The following is a 15573-nucleotide window of genomic DNA, read 5'->3' on the forward strand; positions in this document are numbered from 1 at the left end:
ATGAATGTGTGCGCCAATGTTTACTACAATCTAACCAGTAGTTTTCCAAACTTTTCGCATACGATCATAATTGGGAACCTCATTGGGGTACCACAGTCAAAGTCAAGTCAAGGGACTATGAATTTCATGCCCACAGAGACAAGAATTCTTCAAGCGTGACCGCGAAATCATCCCATTTTTTACAGTTTTTTAAGCATTGGTGGTTCAGTGGTAGAATTCTCGCCTGCCACGCGGGAGGCCCGGGTTCGATTCCCGGCCAATGCAACAACATCTTTAACTTTGTCATACAACAGTAGAAGGCGTGCAGTTACTGTCTGGGTCTAGGTTCAATCAAACTAGAACATAACAATGAAACTGGAAAAGAGAATAGCACTATTTCCAAAACCAGGACACCATAGTTTTGAAAAGTCATTCTCAGGGGAACATGAATGTGTGCGCCAATGTTTACTACAATCCCACCAGTAGTTTTCCAAACTTTTCGCATACGATCATAATTGGGAACCTCATTGGGGTACCACAGTCAAAGTCAAGTCAAGGGACTATGAATTTCATGCCCACAGAGACAAGAATTCTTCAAGCGTGACCGCGAAATCATCCCATTTTTTATAGTTTTTTAAGCATTGGTGGTTCAGTGGTAGAATTCTCGCCTGCCACGCGGGAGGCCCGGGTTCGATTCCCTGCTAATGCAACGACAGCGTTAACTTTGTCTTACAACAGTAGAAAGTGTGCAGTTACTGTCTGGGTCTAGGTTCAATCAAACTAGAACATAACAATGCGACTGCAGCGAATAGCACTATTTCCAAAACCAAAGCACCAAAGCTTTGAAAATTCATCCTCAGGGGAACATGAATGTGTGCGCCAATGTTCACTACAATCCAATCAATCATTTTCCAAACTTTTCGCATATGATCATAATTGGGAACGTCATTGGGGTACCACAGTCAAAGTCAAGTCAAGGGACCATGAATTTCATGCCCACAGAGACGCCAGACAAGAATTCTTCAAGCGTGACCACGAAATCATCCCATTTTTACAGTTTTTTAAGCATTGGTGGTTCAGTGGTAGAATTCTCGCCTGCCACGCGGGAGGCCCGGGTTCGATTCCCGGCCAATGCAACGACAGCTTTAACTTTGTCATACAACAGTAGAAAGTGTGCAGTTACTGTCTGGGTCTAGGTTCAATCAAACTAGAACATAACAATGAAACTGCAGCGACTGGAAACAAGAATAGCACTATTTCCAAAACCAAAGCACCAAAGCTTTGAAAATCCATCCTCAGGGGAACATGAATGTGTGCGCCAATGTTCACTACAATCCAATCAATCATTTTCCAAACTTTTCGCATACGATCATAATTGGGAACCTCATTGGGGTACCACAGTCAAAGTCAAGTCAAGGGACTATGAATTTCATGCCCACAGAGACAAGAATTCTTTAAGCGTGACCGCGAAATCATCCCATTTTTTACAGTTTTTTAAGCATTGGTGGTTCAGTGGTAGAATTCTCGCCTGCCACGCGGGAGGCCCGGGTTCGATTCCCGGCCAATGCAACGACAGCTTTAATTTTGTCATACAACAGTAGAAAGTGTGCAGTTACTGTCTGGATCTAGGTTCAATCAAACTAGAACATAACAATGAAACTGCAGCGACTGGAAAAGAGAATAGCACTTTTTCCAAAACCAGGACACCAAAGTTTTGAAAAGTCATTCTCAGGGTAACATGAATGTGTGCGCCAATGTTTACTACAATCTAACCAGTAGTTTTCCAAACTTTTCGCATACGATCATAATTGGGAACCTCATTGGGGTACCACAGTCAAAGTCAAGTCAAGGGACTATGAATTTCATGCCCACAGAGACAAGAATTCTTCAAGCGTGACCGCGAAATCATCCCATTTTTTATAGTTTTTTAAGCATTGGTGGTTCAGTGGTAGAATTCTCGCCTGCCACGCGGGAGGCCCGGGTTCGATTCCCTGCTAATGCAACGACAGCGTTAACTTTGTCTTACAACAGTAGAAAGTGTGCAGTTACTGTCTGGGTCTAGGTTCAATCAAACTAGAACATAACAATGAAACTGCAGCGACTGCAGCGAATAGCACTATTTCCAAAACCAAAGCACCAAAGCTTTGAAAATTCATCCTCAGGGGAACATGAATGTGTGCGCCAATGTTCACTACAATCCAATCAATCATTTTCCAAACTTTTCGCATACGATCATAATTCGGAACCTCATTGGGGTACCACAGTCAAAGTCAAGTCAAGGGACCATGAATTTCATGCCCACAGAGACAAGAATTCTTCAAGCGTGACCGCGAAATCATCCCATTTTTTATAGTTTTTTAAGCATTGGTGGTTCAGTGGTAGAATTCTCGCCTGCCACGCGGGAGGCCCGGGTTCGATTCCCGGCCAATGCAACAACAGCTTTAACTTTGTCATACAACAGTAGAAGGCGTGCAGTTACTACCTGGGTCTAGGTTCAATCAAACTAGAACATAACAATGAAACTGGAAAAGAGAATAGCACTATTTCCAAAACCAGGACACCAAAGTTTTGAAAAGTAATTCTCAGGGGAACATGAATGTGTGCGCCAATGTTTACTACAATCCCACCAGTAGTTTTCCAAACTTTTCGCATACGATCATAATTGGGAACCTCATTGGGGTACCACAGTCAAAGTCAAGTCAAGGGACTATGAATTTCATGCCCACAGAGACAAGAATTCTTCAAGCGTGACCGCGAAATCATCCCATTTTTTACAGTTTTTTAAGCATTGGTGGTTCAGTGGTAGAATTCTCGCCTGCCACGCGGGAGGCCCGGGTTCGATTCCCGGCCAATGCAACAACAGCTTTAATTTTGTCATACAACAGTAGAAAGTGTGCAGTTACTGTCTGGATCTAGGTTCAATCAAACTAGAACATAACAATGAAACTGCAGCGACTGGAAAAGAGAATAGCACTTTTTCCAAAACCAGGACACCAAAGTTTTGAAAAGTCATTCTCAGGGTAACATGAATGTGTGCGCCAATGTTCACTACAATCCAATCAATCATTTTCCAAACTTTTCGCATACGATCATAATTGGGAACCTCATTGGGGTACCACAGTCAAAGACAAGTCAAGGGACCATGAATTTCATGCCCACAGAGATGCCAGACAAGAATTCTTCAAGCGTGACCGCGAAATCATCCCATTTTTGCAGTTTTTTAAGCATTGGTGGTTCAGTGGTAGAATTCTCGCCTGCCACGCGGGAGGCCCGGGTTCGATTCCCGGCCAATGCAACAACAGCTTTAACTTTGTCATACAACAGTAGAAGGCGTGCAGTTACTACCTGGGTCTAGGTTCAATCAAACTAGAACATAACAATGAAACTGCAGCGACTGGAAAAGAGAATAGCACTTTTTCCAAAACCAGGACACCAAAGTTTTGAAAAGTCATTCTCAGGGTAACATGAATGTGTGCGCTAATGTTTACTACAATCTAACCAGTAGTTTTCCAAACTTTTCGCATACGATCATAATTGGGAACCTCATTGGGGTACCACAGTCAAAGTCAAGTCAAGGGACTATGAATTTCATGCCCACAGAGACAAGAATTCTTCAAGCGTGACCGCGAAATCATCCCATTTTTTACAGTTTTTTAAGCATTGGTGGTTCAGTGGTAGAATTCTCGCCTGCCACGCGGGAGGCCCGGGTTCGATTCCCGGCCAATGCAACGACAGCGTTAACTTTGTCATACAACAGTAGAAGGCGTGCAGTTACTACCTGGGTCTAGGTTCAATCAAACTAGAACATAACAATGAAACTGGAAAAGAGAATAGCACTATTTCCAAAACCAGGACACCAAAGTTTTGAAAAGTCATTCTCAGGGGAACATGAATGTGTGCGCCAATGTTTACTACAATCCCACCAGTAGTTTTCCAAACTTTTCGCATACGATCATAATTGGGAACCTCATTGGGGTACCACAGTCAAAGTCAAGTCAAGGGACTATGAATTTCATGCCCACAGAGACAAGAATTCTTCAAGCGTGACCGCGAAAATCATCCCATTTTTTATAGTTTTTTAAGCATTGGTGGTTCAGTGGTAGAATTCTCGCCTGCCACGCGGGAGGCCCGGGTTCGATTCCCGGCCAATGCAACGACAGCTTTAACTTTGTCATACAACAGTAGAAAGTGTGCAGTTACTGTCTGGGTCTAGGTTCAATCAAACTAGAACATAACAATGAAACTGCAGCGACTGGAAACAAGAATAGCACTATTTCCAAAACCAAAGCACCAAAGCTTTGAAAATTCATCCTCAGGGGAACATGAATGTGTGCGCCAATGTTCGCTACAATCCAATCAATCATTTTCCAAACTTTTCGCATAGGATCATAATTGGGAACCTCATTGGGGTACCACAGTCAAAGACAAGTCAAGGGACCATGAATTTCATGCCCACAGAGACGCCAGACAAAAATTCTTCAAGCGTGACCGCGAAATCATCCCATTTTTACAGTTTTTTAAGCATTGGTGGTTCAGTGGTAGAATTCTCGCCTGCCACGCGGGAGGCCCGGCTTCGATTCCCGGCCAATGCAACAACAGCTTTAATTTTGTCATACAACAGTAGAAAGTGTGCAGTTACTGTCTGGATCTAGGTTCAATCTAACTAGAACATAACAATGAAACTGTAGCGACTGGAAAAGAGAATAGCACTTTTTCCAAAACCAGGACACCAAAGTTTTGAAAAGTCATTCTCAGGGTAACATGAATGTGTGCGCCAATGTTTACTACAATCTAACCAGTAGTTTTCCAAACTTTTCGCATACGATCATAATTGGGAACCTCATTGGGGTACCACAGTCAAAGTCAAGTCAAGGGACTATGAATTTCATGCCCACAGAGACAAGAATTCTTCAAGCGTGACCGCGAAATCATCCCATTTTTTACAGTTTTTTAAGCATTGGTGGTTCAGTGGTAGAATTCTCGCCTGCCACGCGGGAGGCCCGGGTTCGATTCCCGGCCAATGCAACAACATCTTTAACTTTGTCATACAACAGTAGAAGGCGTGCAGTTACTGTCTGGGTCTAGGTTCAATCAAACTAGAACATAACAATGAAACTGGAAAAGAGAATAGCACTATTTCCAAAACCAGGACACCATAGTTTTGAAAAGTCATTCTCAGGGGAACATGAATGTGTGCGCCAATGTTTACTACAATCCCACCAGTAGTTTTCCAAACTTTTCGCATACGATCATAATTGGGAACCTCATTGGGGTACCACAGTCAAAGTCAAGTCAAGGGACTATGAATTTCATGCCCACAGAGACAAGAATTCTTCAAGCGTGACCGCGAAATCATCCCATTTTTTATAGTTTTTTAAGCATTGGTGGTTCAGTGGTAGAATTCTCGCCTGCCACGCGGGAGGCCCGGGTTCGATTCCCGGCCAATGCAACGACAGCTTTAACTTTGTCATACAACAGTAGAAAGTGTGCAGTTACTGTCTGGGTCTAGGTAAAATCAAACTAGAACATAACAATGAAACTGCAGCGACTGGAAACAAGAATAGCACTATTTCCAAAACCAAAGCACCAAAGCTTTGAAAATTCATCCTCAGGGGAACATGAATGTGTGCGCCAATGTTCACTACAATCCAATCAATCATTTTCCAAACTTTTCGCATAGGATCATAATTGGGAACCTCATTGGGGTACCACAGTCAAAGACAAGTCAAGGGACCATGAATTTCATGCCCACAGAGACGCCAGACAAGAATTCTTCAAGCGTGACCACGAAATCATCCCATTTTTTATAGTTTTTTAAGCATTGGTGGTTCAGTGGTAGAATTCTCGCCTGCCACGCGGGAGGCCCGGGTTCGATTCCCGGCCAATGCAACGACAGCTTTAACTTTGTCATACAACAGTAGAAAGTGTGCAGTTACTGTCTGGGTCTAGGTAAAATCAAACTAGAACATAACAATGAAACTGCAGCGACTGGAAACAAGAATAGCACTATTTCCAAAACCAAAGCACCAAAGCTTTGAAAATTCATCCTCAGGGGAACATGAATGTGTGCGCCAATGTTCACTACAATCCAATCAATCATTTTCCAAACTTTTCGCATAGGATCATAATTGGGAACCTCATTGGGGTACCACAGTCAAAGACAAGTCAAGGGACCATGAATTTCATGCCCACAGAGACGCCAGACAAGAATTCTTCAAGCGTGACCACGAAATCATCCCATTTTTACAGCTTTTTAAGCATTGGTGGTTCAGTGGTAGAATTCTCGCCTGCCACGCGGGAGGCCCGGGTTCGATTCCCGGCCAATGCAACAACAGCTTTAATTTTGTCATACAACAGTAGAAAGTGTGCAGTTACTGTCTGGATCTAGGTTCAATCAAACTAGAACATAACAATGAAACTGCAGCAACTGGAAAAGAGAAAAGCACTTTTTCCAAAACCAAAGCACCAAAGTTTTGAAAAGTCATCCTCAGGGGAACATGAATGTGTGCGCCAATGTTCACTACAATCCAACCAATAGTTTTTCAAACTTTTCGCATATGATCATAATTGGGAACGTCATTGGGGTACCACAGTCAAAGTCAAGTCAAGGGACTATGAATTTCATGCCCACAGAGACAAGAATTCTTCAAGCGTGACCGCGAAATCATCCCATTTTTTACAGTTTTTTAAGCATTGGTGGTTCAGTGGTAGAATTCTCGCCTGCCACGCGGGAGGCCCGGGTTCGATTCCCGGCCAATGCAACGACAGCTTTAATTTTGTCATACAACAGTAGAAAGTGTGCAGTTACTGTCTGGATCTAGGTTCAATCAAACTAGAACATAACAATGAAACTGCAGCGACTGGAAAAGAGAATAGCACTTTTTCCAAAACCAGGACACCAAAGTTTTGAAAAGTCATTCTCAGGGTAACATGAATGTGTGCGCCAATGTTTACTACAATCTAACCAGTAGTTTTCCAAACTTTTCGCATACGATCATAATTGGGAACCTCATTGGGGTACCACAGTCAAAGTCAAGTCAAGGGACTATGAATTTCATGCCCACAGAGACAAGAATTCTTCAAGCGTGACCGCGAAATCATCCCATTTTTTATAGTTTTTTAAGCATTGGTGGTTCAGTGGTAGAATTCTCGCCTGCCACGCGGGAGGCCCGGGTTCGATTCCCTGCTAATGCAACGACAGCGTTAACTTTGTCTTACAACAGTAGAAAGTGTGCAGTTACTGTCTGGGTCTAGGTTCAATCAAACTAGAACATAACAATGAAACTGCAGCGACTGCAGCGAATAGCACTATTTCCAAAACCAAAGCACCAAAGCTTTGAAAATTCATCCTCAGGGGAACATGAATGTGTGCGCCAATGTTCACTACAATCCAATCAATCATTTTCCAAACTTTTCGCATACGATCATAATTGGGAACCTCATTGGGGTACCACAGTCAAAGACAAGTCAAGGGACCATGAATTTCATGCCCACAGAGACGCCAGACAAGAATTCTTCAAGCGTGACCGCGAAATCATCCCATTTTTGCAGTTTTTTAAGCATTGGTGGTTCAGTGGTAGAATTCTCGCCTGCCACGCGGGAGGCCCGGGTTCGATTCCCGGCCAATGCAACAACAGCTTTAACTTTGTCATACAACAGTAGAAGGCGTGCAGTTACTACCTGGGTCTAGGTTCAATCAAACTAGAACATAACAATGAAACTGGAAAAGAGAATAGCACTATTTCCAAAACCAGGACACCAAAGTTTTGAAAAGTAATTCTCAGGGGAACATGAATGTGTGCGCCAATGTTCACTACAATCCAACCAATAGTTTTCCAAACTTTTCGCATATGATCATAATTGGGAACGTCATTGGGGTACCACAGTCAAAGTCAAGTCAAGGGACTATGAACTTCATGCCCACAGAGACAAGAATTCTTCAAGCGTGACCGCGAAATCATCCCATTTTTTATAGTTTTTTAAGCATTGGTGGTTCAGTGGTAGAATTCTCGCCTGCCACGCGGGAGGCCCGAGTTCGATTCCCGGCCAATGCAACGACAGCTTTAACTTTGTCATACAACAGTAGAAAGTGTGCAGTTACTGTCTGGATCTAGGTTCAATCAAACTAGAACATAACAATGAAACTGCAGCGACTGGAAACAAGAATAGCACTATTTCCAGCACCAAAGTTTTGAAAAGTCATCCTGCTTAATGGTGCTAAATGAAAAGTAAGAGGATCACCAAAGTGATAACAGTTCACCCTCTGGGGACTATGAATGCTTACACAAACGCTCATAATAATCCAACCAATGGTTGTCCAAACTTTTCTCTCAAGATCATAAATGTGAACCTCATTAGGTCACCACAGTGAAAGGCAGGGGTTGCCCAAAGTCACTTGGATTCATCTTCTGGGGACCATGAATTTTGTGTACAAGAATTCCTAGATATACAATCAGACTTTTGCAGCACTGGTGTTTCAGTGGTAGATTTCTTTGCTGCCACACAGAACTTGGGGGTCTAACACCCAGTCAATACTGAGACAGTATTAACTTCATCAATTTGGTACTTATTTGCCTATTACCTATTTTCTCAGACATTCACGTGATTCTCTCATTTGTTTCTATCTTCCTATGTAACAGTAGAAACTGCACATTTCAGTCTGGACCAAAGTAGTTGACCGACCACTCAACAATTTGGTATCTAAGGCCTGGGAAACAGTGGATGTTTTATTCTACAACCTCTAAATTGTAAAAGTGATTAAATGAAAATAGATTTTTCAACAGCTCTTTTGCTCACATTTGTCCCTATCAATGACAATCCTGTCTTCTTTTTAATTTAGATCTTACAGTCATTATTTTTTCTGTACTGCCTTTCACAGCTCATGTTTAATTAATTTGATATTTTTTCTACCACCACCCATGGGTACAGATACTCTAGTGTATTCATGGTTGAGCTGGAACCTGCAATTAATCTGTCACTTTCAAAACAAGTCCTTTGTGTATCAAAGGGGCCAGTGGGCTACCAAAATACACCCACACTCCACACACACACAAATCCCTATGCACTTCAGTGAGGTTACCTTCTACAAACCCAGCATTTCATAATGTATGTTATTGTTCCAGAGAGAGACAGGTGCTCCCCTGGTACCTTGACTGAATGGCCTCCCTCAGATTTATAGCAGGTTTGTGCTCTCCTCTCAAGCTGTATGATTAATGGTTTACCACCATAAATGTAGGTCACCAATGACAGCCTTATTATGACATTATGTGAATAGACTGCCATTATTTATATAAAGAAAATTAGTTGTCTGTCTGGGAATATTGAGCATGTGGTTAGTGGACCAATCATGGCATTGTCAGTTTGTCAAAATGGCTCCATAAGTAATGCTAAACGATGCCATATTTTACAATAAGGTTAAAAAACAAAAGGAGGTAGCCTATTTGTCTGTAAGTCATTCATTTCACTATTCGCTGGGGTCTCAGATTTATCTACAACATTGCCAGTTCAGTGCTGACATCATGAAAATTTGAAATTGGTAAGTTAATTCACGAACATATTAGTCTTTGCAGAAATTTTTATCTCTGTCTTTCAAGCATTCAAGCTCTGCCATTCAAGCTCTTCGTGAGTATGTGAATAGAACTAATTGTACATCCATTCACAACTTTAAATTTGTTCCATCAGCATTGTGTTTGCTGTAAAATTTCCCAATTCTTTGCAAAACAAGTACATCCTCTCTGAATATTTGAAGTTGTATATAAAATACTGTTCAGTTGATCAGCCTGTTTTTAATGTTATTTAGCAACTGGCATGTTACATTGTGGGTTGTATTTCTTATAATCTAAAATGTAAAAGTGGAAAAACATGTTTTATTTTACATCTGCCTGGATATCAGATTAAAAATAACAGGATGTTGCAACAAAAATACATTAGGCCATAAAACTAATTACAGTAATTACTTGTTTGTATGTTTGTGTTTTCATTTCCACAGTTTTCCTCCATGGTCTTTTCAGCACGGTTTACAAGACAATAATAAAAGAACCTACAAAAGTAAGTTAGGTGACGCTTAACTCACAGTGAAATATAGATTATGTTGTTTAGTTGGACCACTCCTCGTAGGTCTTTTGTAATGAAACAAATTACTATGTGGGTCAATGACGTGACGCAATTTTTTTTGTGTTCTTATGGTTCAGTTGAATTTAAAAAGGTTAAAATTTGAAAATAAACGTACAAATTACTTGCATACATTCTCTTTTTACAATATATAGTGCAATATAGCATAATGTAACAGAATGAAGCGGGTGAACAGCGACAATGTTGAACATGAACAGCAGCTTTAAAGACTTAAAGTGAAACTCTCGCCAAAAAGCAACCGAGGCTTTATTTATGATTGGGTATGAGTCAAACCTTCACGTACAAGCACACTCATGACCAAAGAGGCACTTTTAAGATTTACCGTAGTTTCGTTTTGGGGCAAGCTCATTTTGAACGGGAGTACATAGGGCATACCACGACGGCATCAAAATGTCTATTTTTAGACCACTAAGAAGGCTCCACACATCATGAAACTTTACTGGTAGCATCACCAGGGTCTCTACTCATGACACGAGCAGTAAGAACATTGTTTGTGTACACAAAGTGTGTGAAAAAGACGGTTTTGAACTACTTACGCTTAGCTACTGGGACTCCGGCGCGCCGCCGCCATTCCAGGCAAAAAGTGTCGATCTCCGAGTGCGGCCATCATGACGGAGAGTAACGGTGGGACGCTCTGTAATATGTGGCTCCCTTGTCAACATGGACGTCAGTGTTGCTTTTGACTAACGACAGAACAACGAATTATCCGCGAATTCATCTGGAAATAAGCCCGAGGAGCGTCCCACCGTTACTCTCCGTCATGATGGCCGCACTCGGAGATCGACACTTTTTGCCTGGAATGGCGGCGGCGCGCCGGAGTCCCAGTAGCTAAGCGTAAGTAGTTCAAAACCGTCTTTTTCACACACTTTGTGTACACAAACAATGTTCTTACTGCTCGTGTCATGAGTAGAGACCCTGGTGATGCTACCAGTAAAGTTTCATGATGTGTGGAGCCTTCTTAGTGGTCTAAAAATAGACATTTTGATGCCGTCGTGGTATGCCCTATGTACTCCCGTTCAAAATGAGCTTGCCCCAAAACGAAACTACGGTAAATCTTAAAAGTGCCTCTTTGGTCATGAGTGTGCTTGTACGTGAAGGTTTGACTCATACCCAATCATAAATAAAGCCTTGGTTGCTTTTTGGCGAGAGTTTCACTTTAAAACTCCAATAATATGAGAATTTTCCAACTATGTTGCCTTAAAACAGAAAAATACTACTTCTGCCCTGAGACCAGGAGAGATTCACCTGCCCTCAGACAACTTCTGCCCTGAGACCAGGAGGGATTCACCTGCCCTCAGTGAAAATAAATGACTCTATAACATTTTTCACATTAGAAACTAAAACAAACCACCCATTCAAGAACTATACCACGCATCTTTAACAGTTCTTTTTAAGGAACACAAGCATATCTACTTTATCTGGCAAGAGCCGAGCCCATTCCATGCTGCCTGTGTCCCCAGCTGTGTCTCCTTAGCCTTTCTGAATGGAGTCACCGTTGCAGCTCTTACTGTAACTGAGGGGCAGGTAGAGAATAGGGCAGACGGACCTGTAGATCAACATAACCCGCAGATTCCACTGGATGCGGTACAGCCAGGGTACAGCTGCGTTACGGCTCCGGTACGATTGTGCTCCGTCGTCCTCGTCCGGCAACCCCCACCAGTTGCGTTTTGAGTCCGCCACGGCGCAGCTCCGCCAATCAGCTGGAGAAACGAAACCGAAGAATTCCCGCGATAATTACATAATCACACACGACCACAATTATCTGTATGTGTTATAAACACAACAACACCAAGTGTTCCCGACCGACGGATTAGAAGAAGAGCTCGTATTTGTCTCTTTTTTGTGGTTTTTGTTTGTATCAACACGGAGTGTTTTATTTTGAAAATCAACCGGATGTCTTGTTGTTGTTTCGTGTCTGACTTCCTGTCTGCTCTGTGCTAAATTCGGCTGAATTGCTGCGTTGTGTTGCGGCGTCCGCCAGAATTGAAGTCCTGCGTATCTGCTCCGCAGGGCTGCGGACTGTCGGAGCTGGGACGCAGCAGACACGCAGCGCAGCGGACCTGGTGGAAGTTAACACATAGACTAGAGTGCTACGGATCAGCTCCGCCGCCGTGGCGGAGCCGTAACGCAGCCGTACCGTATCCAGTGGAATCTGCGGGTAAGAGTGTAACATTACGTTACGTGGAACCGAGCCGATTATAACAACAATTGCTTATCAAATTGCAAAGTCACTTTAGCTAATTATTTAGCCTACCTGGAGCCGACGAACTTGATGATGATGCCTCGCTAATTGAGTCGTGATCGTAGGCGTCGTCATCGATTTTTGACGGCAGATCTTCTCCCGCGATGCTGGCTGCAGGTGATGAGCCGCCGGCTGCTACGGTGCCTGCTGTGGGAGTCATAGGGGCCTGTGTTTTAAAGCTCTCGAAAACGGTGCTCTTCTGCGTCCACTGCCGTCGCAGCGACTTCCGCTCTGACTGACGCCCGTGAAGGTGCGTTCAGGTACCGAAATGTGGTACCGATTGACTTCACGTGAGTCAATACTCAGTACTTCGGGGGGAATTCGGTCGGTACCAATAAAAGTACCGAATTCGGTACCCATCCCTAGCCCTGAGACCAGGAGGGATTCACCTGCCCTCAGACAACTTCTGCCCTGAGACCAGGAGGGATTCACCTGCCCTCAGACAACTTCTGCCCTGAGACCAGGAGGGATTCACCTGCCCTCAGACAACTTCTGCCCTGAGACCAGGAGAGATTCACCTGCCCTCAGACAACTTCTGCCCTGAGACCAGGAGGGATTCACCTGCCCTCAGGCAACTTCTGCCCTGAGACCAGAGGAGACAGTTGACTCCCTTTTGTCCAACTACGTTGCCTTAAAACAGAAAAATACGACTTCTGCCCTGAGACCAGGAGGGATTCACCTGCCCTCAGACAAAATTGTGGAAAACAATGGTCTCTGCCCTTGGACCAGATGAGACTAAACAGCCATGAAGAAAATCCTACAAAACAACTTCTGCCCTGAGACCAGAGGAGAGAGTTGACTCCCTTTTGTCCAACTACGTTGCCCTGAGAACAGAAAAATATGACTTCTGCCCTGAGACCAGGAGGGATTCACCTGCCCTCAGACAACTTCTGCCCTGAGACCAGGAGAGATTCACCTGCCCTCAGACAACTTCTGCCCTGAGACCAGGAGGGATTCACCTGCCCTCAGACAACTTCTGCCCTGAGACCAGAGGAGACAGTTGACTCCCTTTTGTCCAACCACGTTGTCTTAAAACAGAAAAATACGACTTCTGCCCTGAAACCAGGAGGGATTCACCTGCCCTCAGACAAAATTGTGGGAAACAATGGTCTCTGCCCTGGGACCAGATGAGACTAAAAAGCCATGAGGAAAATCCTACGAAACAACTTCTGCCCTGAGACCAGAGGAGACAGCTGACTCCCTTTTTTCCAATCACGTTGCCTTAAAACAGAAAAATACGACTTCTGACCTGAGACCAGGAGGGATTCACCTGCCCTCAGACAAAATTGTGGGAAACAATGGTCTCTGCCCTGGGACCAGATGAGACTAAACAGCCATGAGCAAAATCCTACAAAACAACTTCTGCCCTGAGACCAGAGGAGACAGTTGACTCCCTTTTGTTCAACTATGTTGCCCTGAGAACAGAAAAATACGACTTCTGCCCTGAGACCAGGAGGGACTCACCTGCCCTCAGACAACTTCTGCCCTGAGACCAGGAGAGAGTCACCTGCCCTCAGACAACTTCTGCCCTGAGACCAGGAGGGATTCACCTGCCCTCAGACAACTTCTGCCCTGAGACCAGGAGAGATTCACCTGCCCTCAGACAACTTCTGCCCTGAGACCAGAGGAGACAGTTGACTCCCTTTTGTCCAACTACGTTGCCCTGAGAACAGAAAAATACGACTTCTGCCCTGAGACCAGGAGGGATTCACCTGCCCTCAGTCAACTTCTGCCCTGAGACCAGGAGGGATTCACCTGCCCTCAGACAACTTCTGCCCTGAGACCAGGAGAGATTCACCTGCCCTCAGACAACTTCTGCCCTGAGACCAGGAGGGATTCACCTGCCCTCAGACAACTTCTGCCCTGAGACCAGAGGAGACAGTTGACTCCCTTTTGTCCAACCACGTTGCCTTAAAACAGAAAAATACGACTTCTGCCCTGAGACCAGGAGGGATTCACCTGCCCTCAGACAAAATTGTGGGAAACAATGGTCTCTGCCCTGGGACCAGATGAGACTAAAAAGCCATGAGGAACATCCTACGAAACAACTTCTGCCCTGAGACCAGAGGAGACAGCTGACTCCCTTTTTTCCAATCGCGTTGCCTTAAAACAGAAAAATACGACTTCTGATCTGAGACCAGGAGGGATTCACCTGCCCTCAGACAAAATTGTGGGAAACAATGGTCTCTGCCCTGGGACCAGATGAGACTAAACAGCCATGAGGAAAATCCTACAAAACAACTTCTGCCCTGAGACCAGGGAAACTAAAATAAGTTTAACTGACCTTGTTCACTGTCATGCTTGATTTTTAGTGCCAGTTTCTTCAACAAACAATGGCCTTTGACTGTAGAAGCAACATAGTCAGGTTTGTGTCAATTGGTGTAACCAGTATTATTCATAAAAATATTATAATATACAGGAAAATTCATAAGATGTAATCCTCTATTGCAATGTACTAATGTTTTTTTAACAGATTATACATAATTTGTCAAATATTATTTAGAAAACACAAAGTGTTTTCAGCATTTGTCCTGCTCTATATTACAAAAACGCATACAATTTTAATTTAAAATAATACTAATACAATCTATTTTCATGTGATATTTTAAAATTAATTAACCGTTTTCTTAAGTACACTTGCATACACTAATAATAATATTATTATCATTAATAATGATTAATAATTAGAAATAATGGCTTGGTCATTTGGTAAGGCTTTTGATGCTCAAAATAAACAAATCCTGGTGCACTTTTTAAAAAAAAGCAAACACATATAGTAGTAGTTACACATATAGGAGCTGAGCCAATATGGAATTACTAACAAAAAATATAATAAAACATGCCACAGGCCTCAAGAATACTCACTAGACTTACAATGATAATTGAAGTCTTGTCATTTATGTAATAAATAAATAAATAAATAAATAAAAGCAGGCATACAGTACTGTACATAATACCAATGCTTCGCAATCATGCGCCATTGAGGCTTGAGAGTCCTCTGGTTTCCTTCCGGCTGACACTATAGCAGCTGATTTCACTGATTACAGTTTCAAACTGAGTCACAGAGCATGATGGCTTTCAGTATGTGCATTTTGTTGCAGTTTTAAACATATTTCCTATGCAGATTTTTTTTTTAAACTTAATTCTCATGCAAAAAGCGAACAGAAGAAAATCAAACTGCACTTATATTACACAATATTCAACTTTTAAAACAGTGAAGA

Source organism: Pagrus pagrus, assembly GCF_965226575.1.
Source record: "Pagrus pagrus genome assembly, chromosome: 3".
In the NCBI taxonomy this organism is placed as follows: Eukaryota; Metazoa; Chordata; class Actinopteri; order Spariformes; family Sparidae; genus Pagrus; species Pagrus pagrus.